Below are 7,761 nucleotides of genomic sequence, written 5' to 3'. Positions count from 1 at the left end.
TTATCTAGATACATTTATCCCAAATGTTCAGGCAATAATGGCAGTTCCTAAATAGCATTATGAAAATTGGAGATCAAGATGTCAAGTTTGGTAGTTGTGTGGACATTTACTGAAAATGTTAACAAAATATTAATCTTTTTTTTTTTTTTTTTTAAGAATTATAACTTTCTGATTGTGTGGAATTTTAGTATGAAATGTTCAGGGTATTCATTTACTTTCAACTGTCCAGATTTTTGCAGAATGTCCAGATTTTTGCCTCATATTTATGGCCTCTTCCCTATATAATGTGCAGTTTTATGGCAAATCACTGGGAATTGATGTCACTTAATAATGACAGATATTTGAGTTTCAGACTTTATATCCTTCAGAAAATGAATACTAACACAAAACTTGTTATTCTAATGACTTTCTAAGTTTATAAAAGCAATATTTAAAATCTGTCCCTATTTTTGACATTTGTCTCCCACTATTTTTGGCTTTGTCCATATGTATTGCACCAAGAGGTTGAGAAGTATGAGGGCCATTTCTGTCAAAGCATTTTGCACCATTTTGCAATTCCATTTGTAAATGTCACCTCACAGTCAAACTCTTTATTTAAGTTGCATAACTTTAGTGTCATCGTTTAGGTGCTGATGGTCCACAGATAGCATGTCAAAGATCTGAGCTCAAGCTGTAGCATTAACTGAAATGAATGTTAACAAAAACTATGTTACCCATTTCAGATAATGAATTGGTGTAAAGTGGTAACCAACAGTAATAGAACATTAAATGTGCATAGGTTCATAGGTTGGTACTAGGCTATTGGCCCTAGGGCCTATACAAGCCTAGCCATAACAATTCCCTGGATATTTCTTCCCACAATATTTACTTCCCTGGACACCTGTCTAGCAGGGTGACTGACATGATCCCTGGGGTGAATTTCCTACCTCCCATCCAATTGTCAAGGTTCCTTTTGAAGAGGGCCAAGGAGGTGCTCTGCTTGACATGTATGGGTAGTCTATTCCAGAGTATGGGGAGTCTCTGGGTCAGGAACCTGTCCCTCCAGCATATTATATATTTAGAGAGAAAAAAAGTCTTTAAGCTTGAACAATATTACAAATGGTAACAGTTTGTGAGTTACGGACTGAAAAGTTATAGTGATTTACTACAGTGCTTTAAAGGCAAACATAAAGATAAATGCTAGCTAGACAGTGTTTGAAACACTGTTTTTTAAATTAGAAAATACAGGAAAATAATTCCTCAACAGCATAAAAACACTCCACCAGTTGCACTTAAAGCTAGTTGCTAGAGAACCCAAGTCATTTCACACCATAAGCACACAACATCATGACCATTGTCTATGTAGATGTAATGACCTGAGTCACACATCCAAGGATTATATGAAGAGAGGCATGATGAAACTTCCTGAGTATGGAGCTGAGGCTAGCATGCTTTTAGTCTTGGGCAGCATCTTGCCTTCACTGAGGATGATGTCATGATATAAACAAAACTTAAGTGATTTCAGAGGCTAGATGGCATAATGCTTAAGGTCTTTGTCTCCCATGCACAAGGTACAGAGTCATGAGCCTCACATATGATTAATGCTTGTTTGGAGTTTGCATGTTCTCCCTGTGTCTCTGTGGGGTTCCTCCAACCTCCAAAAAATATGCTGAGTGTTTCCATGTCAAACAGACCTAAGAATGGCTCTGTGGGCAGCAGCACAAACTCTACATGGTGATCTATATGGGGAAGAGTTGTATAGATTAACCACTTTGGGCCTATAGTATGATACATAGCATCCTCAAGATAGGAGAACAGACTGTGTGCCATGGCAGAGCTAGCCATTCAACAGTATAAACTCTGGCTCTAGGTGATTTGGTCATGTTGACTAATGTTACCAAAATGGGTGTGGGTATTTGCCGGTGATAAGTAGGTTGAGGACCCAGCCTACTCTGACATACATCAGGGACCCATGTTAATGGTGGGAGGGGCGTTTGTGCCTTTACTGGCCAGGGTGTGCCCATCATTTGGGTCAGTAAGCTACTGGGGGCCGGTGCCCAGTTGCCCAGCTTGGGTTGGTTGCCTGGGGTAGCTCTGTTGAGTGAAAGCTGGACATAAGACCAATCAGCTTACCAAACATATCAATTGCCACACTCAGTGCAGGTTCACTGACAGGATGGAGCTTAAAGTGGATGATATGATGGTAAGGAGGAGGCTGGACATTTTATGTATCCAAGAGACAAGATGGAAGGGCAGTGCAGCAAAGTCACTAGGCTTGGGATCAAGAGTCTACTACTCAGGAAGAAGAGAGGCTAAAAATTGTGTGGGAATTATGATGAGGGAGAAGCTTCAGAAAACAGTGAGGGATGTCATCAGAATTAGTGGCAGACTCATGTCAGTTAGAGTCCACCCTAATGATGGGGCAGTACTCATAATGTCAGCCTAGGCCCCACAGCAGGGTTGTGACAGTAAGGAAAAGGGTGCATTCATATAGCAATTGTGGGGTCTACTAGATAAAGCAGAACAACATGAATTGATGCTGCTAACGGGTGACCTGAATGCACATATTGGGATAGACAGAACCGGATAAAACATCTGCCTGGGTCCACATGGGCAAGGCAACAGGAAAAAAGAAGGAAAGGCCATTCTAGACCTTTGTCTGGCAAATGGCTTGATAGTAGCCAGCACATCATTTAGAAAGAGTGACAGTCACATGATCACATACAAGAGTAGCTAACACGCAACTCAGGTAAACTTCCTCCTAGTAAGAAAATGACACTGGGGTAGAATCAGTGATTGCAAAGTCATCCCCAGTGAAAGATTTGGCCCAGTCAATGCAAACAGTGGTCAGAGAAGGCTCTAAAGTCAATACAGATCAGGCTGAAGACCTGGAAGTTGACTGAAGGTAAAGCACAACACTTCAAGGAAAGAAGAGGAAATAGGAGGAGCTGAAGAAGAATGGCAGCTCCTAAAAATATTATGTGTGAGTAGAACAGATATACAGCTGAGCCAGGTATGGAAATAAGGCACAAAGAAAACCTGGTGGGGGAATGCAAATGCTCAGGAAGTCATGAAAAGAAAGAAGGAATGCTGGAAAAAGTGGGAGATAGAAAAGACAGACCTGGCTAGGAAGGAGTACTGGTTGTTTAACAAAGATGGTAAAAGAAGAGGTGCAATAGCAAAGAACAAGGCATCAGAAGCAATCTACCAGCTTAGAACAGTGACTCAGTAGATGACACAAAGAAACTCTGTTGGGTTGCAATGCAAAGACAGAAAGATAAAGAAGATAGTCAAACACTTCATAAGGGAAGCTAGCATCAATCTGCTCACTAAGCCAGGAGATCAAAGAGTACTTTCACCAGTTTCTGAACAAAGAACCCCCCACAGAAGATTTACTACTCCAGACAAAGCCCAAAGAGAGAAGTGGAGAAAACTACCACAGAAGAAGTAAGAACAGCACCAAGGAAAATGAAGCCAGGGAAAACAGAAAGCTCAGATGAAGTCACAGCAGATACGATGTTGGGTGAGATAGGGGAGAAATGGCTCCTGAGGGTACTTCTAGCAGCATGGACAGAAAGGCATATCCCAGATGACTGGAGAATAAGCATACTAGTACCAGTGTTCAAGAACAAAGGGAACTCCTTTCACGTTGCATGAAAGTTCGGAGAACGTGATTGATAAATGAACACACAGAGTAGTAGAAAGTATGATAGGAGAGTGGATTCAGATCAGGATGCAGCACAACTGACCCAGTGTTTACAATGAGACAGATAGTTGAGCAGAAACTAGAGATGAGGAAAGAGTCCATCTGGGCATTCCTAGGTTTGGTGAAAACATATGACAATGTCCCAAGAAAGCTGATTCGGGCAGTCCTGCTGTGGTTCAAAGTCCCAGAAACTGGTAAAATTAGTGCAAGCTATGTACAAGGACCCTATGACACAAGTACGAACAGTGTTCAGTCTCACAGAGGGGTTCCAAGTGGGAGTGGGAGCGCATCAGGATTTAGCTCTGACACCACTGCTATTCATACTGGTGACAGACTACATTAACAAACAGGTCAAAGGGGACAGATCAAAAAGTTGTTGTATGTAGACAATGTGGTATTAAAGGTAGACTCTGAGCAAGAACTTTAAAAAATGATAGTGAATAGAATGCAAAACTGAAGACACATGGAATGAAACTGAGTACAGATAAGATAGTTGTAAAGGCAGCAACTGGGGAAATCAGAAGAAGCTGGGAATTGACATAGAAGGGAAAATAGTGGAACAGGTTAACAGCTTCAATTATCTGGGAGGGGTGATTGAGGAGAAGGGAAGTCTGAATGAGGACGTCAAAGACAGAATCATAGGGCCTGCAGCCAACTGGTACAGTGTGTCAGGTGTAGTATATGACAGAAGAATGTCAAAGAAGCTGAAAAGTAAGGTATACAAAACAATGGTACAGAAACCTGGGCAGTAAAGGTAGAGTATTTGAGAAAGCTAGAGGTGATAGAGGTGCATACCTCTCGACCTGGAAATATCAAAAATCTAGACAAAGGCCCATGAAAAGTAGGTACAACTGGCCAAAAATCTGTACACTGATTAACATAAAATTTGCATATATAAATATGTAACCCCACCCACTCCAGTGGTATTGCAGAATATCAGCTTTTAAACGCAAACTGAAGAACAGACAAAATATGACCATGAAACACAAAAACAATGGTATTTTATTTATAGGGTGATAGGTAGGTAGATACTAGACGATCCGCCCTGGGGCCTATACAAGCCCAGCCAAAAAGGTACCCTGGCTTTTGCCACCCAAGAAAATTATTTTCCTGTGCCACTATCAAGCAGAGCCACAGAAGTGATCCCCGTGGTGAATTTCCTATTTCCCATCCAATCATCAAGATTTTTCTTGAAGAGTGCTAATGAGGAGCTTTGTTTGATATAGATAGATAGTTTATTCCAGAGTATGGGAAGTCTCTGGGACAGGAATCTATCCCTCCGGCAAGTTCTGTTTATTGTGGAGACAAGGTTTAGGTCCCTAGAGCGTGTAGCTCAGAGGGATTGAGATTTCTTTAAGTGGAGCATGTCCAACAGCTCTGGGTTTGACACAGCTTTGTATGTTAGACAGAGATCACCTCTGAATAGGTGATATGCGACAGAGTAAAGCTGGAGTTTTTTGAGACGGTCTGCGTAGGGCATCTGTTTGAGGCTGGTAGTCCTCTTTGTGAGGTATTTCTGTGGCCTTTCCAGTTGTTGTAGATGTCTTGTGAGGTACATACCAAAAGGGGAGTTGTACTCTATAATGGGTCTAATGAGTGATAAGTCGAGGGGAACAATGACCTCTATTTTTTCTGGATGAGAAACCTTTTGTGATGAGGTGTGCCACGTAGAAGGATTTCCTGAATACAGTGGTGATGTGATTATCAAAGGAGAGACTACTGTCCACCTGTGTCCCAAGGTCTCTTATCACACATTCAGTGTTAAGTATACTGCCACCTATGTTGTAGTTCATGGGTACAGAGTTGTTACCAAAGGGGATGACAATGCACTTTTTGGCAATGAGCTTGAGGCCATGGCTTTGACACCAGGCATCTGTCTCAGTGAGGCCCTTTTTGTAGGATGTCCACATCGTTAGGAGTTTTGATTATGGCTCCTAGTTTGCAGTCATCTGCAAAATTCATTATCCAAAGACCTTCTGTGTTAGCCTGTACTTCAGAGAAGTAGATACCAAACAGGAGAGGACCCAGGACTGAACCCTGTGGTACTTCACATGTCACTGGTCTGAAGTCGGATTTGGAGTCTGCTACTTTCACAGTGTGGATTCTGTCATTGAACCAGTTGACAACCCATCTGGTGACATAGGGATTAATATCTAGTTTAGTGAGTTTATCTATAATTCCAGAGTGGGGGGTGGTGTTAAAAGCCTTGGCAAGATCTAGATAGGCTGTGTGAACCACCTTACCCTCATCTACGGCTTTGATGACTGCTTCAAAGAAGTCTGTCAGGTTTAGGAGACATGATCTGCCTTTTACAAACCCAAACTGGGTGGGGTCCAGAGTTTGGAGATTACCAATGTCTTTGTTTATAAGTTCCATGATACATTCCATGGCCTTGCAGACCAGGCTCATCAGGCTAATGGGGTGGTAGTTCCCAGGGTCTGTGGTGGCTCCCTCCTTGTGGAGTGGGATAACCATCGCTGTGCTCCATTCAGCAGGCACAAAGCCTGAGGTGAGGCTATGATTGGACATGGTACTTAGGTTGGGTGCCAGTTTGTTCTGTAGTTCATGTACAACGCAGCCTGGGATGCTGTCTGGTCCCATGGATGCTGTGTTCTTGGCTTTGGAGAGTGTGGTTTTTATCTGTGCAGCTGTGATTACAGGAGCTTTGCATTCTTCCGGTATAGAGATGGGCTCTTTAGAGGGTGAGAGGGGGGTAAAATTAGCACTGAACCTATCTGCCAGGATGTTGGCAATATCAGTTGGGTCTGTATATTTAGTGCCATTGTGCTGTAACTCAGAGCAGATCTGAGTTCTGCCATTGAGATTCTTGACATAGCTATAGAATGCTTTGTGGTTGTCTTTAGAATCAGTGGTGATTTTGTTTTCGTAACTAGCTTTGGAGGATTTTATCAGGGGTCGCAGCTTCTTACTGAGGCTGACCAAGGAGCTCCTCCACTCATGGAATTTTACTCTCTTTTGCAACAGTTTCTTCCTTCTGTTGTACAGTTTGTTTATGGCAGGGGACCACCAGATTGGCTTCCTTTTTTGGAGGATAGCATCTTGGTTCTGTTTGGGTTAGCATGATCCATGCACTCATGTAAGTACTTATAAAGTGCAATTGTGTAGCATTCAGTAGTCATAACTGTATTGTCCATCTCCATGGGTGTCATGAAGTTCACCACTTCTGTCTTAAGAAGCATGAAGTTGGCTTTGGAGAAATTTTTTACCATGCTTTCCTTAATGGGGGGTGGGAGCAGGATGTGGATATCTAAGGTAAATAGCTTATGGTCAGATCGGACCAATGAGGCATTGACTTCAGGTGTGGAACACTGGTCACTCATGTTGGTAATGACTAGATCTAGGATATTGTTGCCCCTGGTGGGGGTGTGGATAAGTAGATCCAGGGCATTGGAGTTAATGAATTCCAGAAAGCGTTGAGCGAAGGAGTTGGTACATGAGTAGTTTTCCCACTTAATGGTGGGGTAGTTGAAATCGCCCATTATTAGGGTGTTTGGTTGAACCCTAATATTTTCCAGTACATCAAGAAAAGAGGAGTGGGAATCCTGGGGCATGGTGGGGATCTGTAGCAAGCTACAGTTTGGATTGCAGTTTTGCCCAGAGTTAGTTGCACTTGGATATTCTCAGCTGCATTATGCTGAGCAACTAGCCTAGAGGTGTGGATATCCTTAATGAATATGGACACACCTCCGCCTTTGGTGTTCTGGTCCAGGTTACATGGCCGAAAAGTGTGGTATGAGTTATAGCCTGGTAATGCAGGAGTGCTCTCTGGAGCCTTGAACCAGGAGTCAGTCACTGCACAGATATCAATGTTCTCCATTTTAAGGAGTTTCTCGGGTGAGTGCATTTTGAGATTTAGACTTCTAGCATTGAGTAACATCACCCTCAGTTTTTGCTTGCCTGTTCCTGTTACGGTGGTGAATTTTTCATTTGAACCTTGCCTAAAAAAGGCACTATAAGGGTGGCAAGAACCTTAGCCAGTATCTAGAATCCCAGGGGTGGCAGGTGCAGGCCATCTCTGGCAAAGCATCATGGTCTGTCGACAATGTGATCCCAGG

This window comes from Protopterus annectens, chromosome 11.part0 (genome assembly GCF_019279795.1).
Source record: "Protopterus annectens isolate FY-2018-M chromosome 11.part0, PAN1.0, whole genome shotgun sequence".
NCBI classification, from domain to species: domain Eukaryota; kingdom Metazoa; phylum Chordata; order Ceratodontiformes; family Protopteridae; genus Protopterus; species Protopterus annectens.
Note: the sequence above shows the minus strand (reverse complement) of the source record.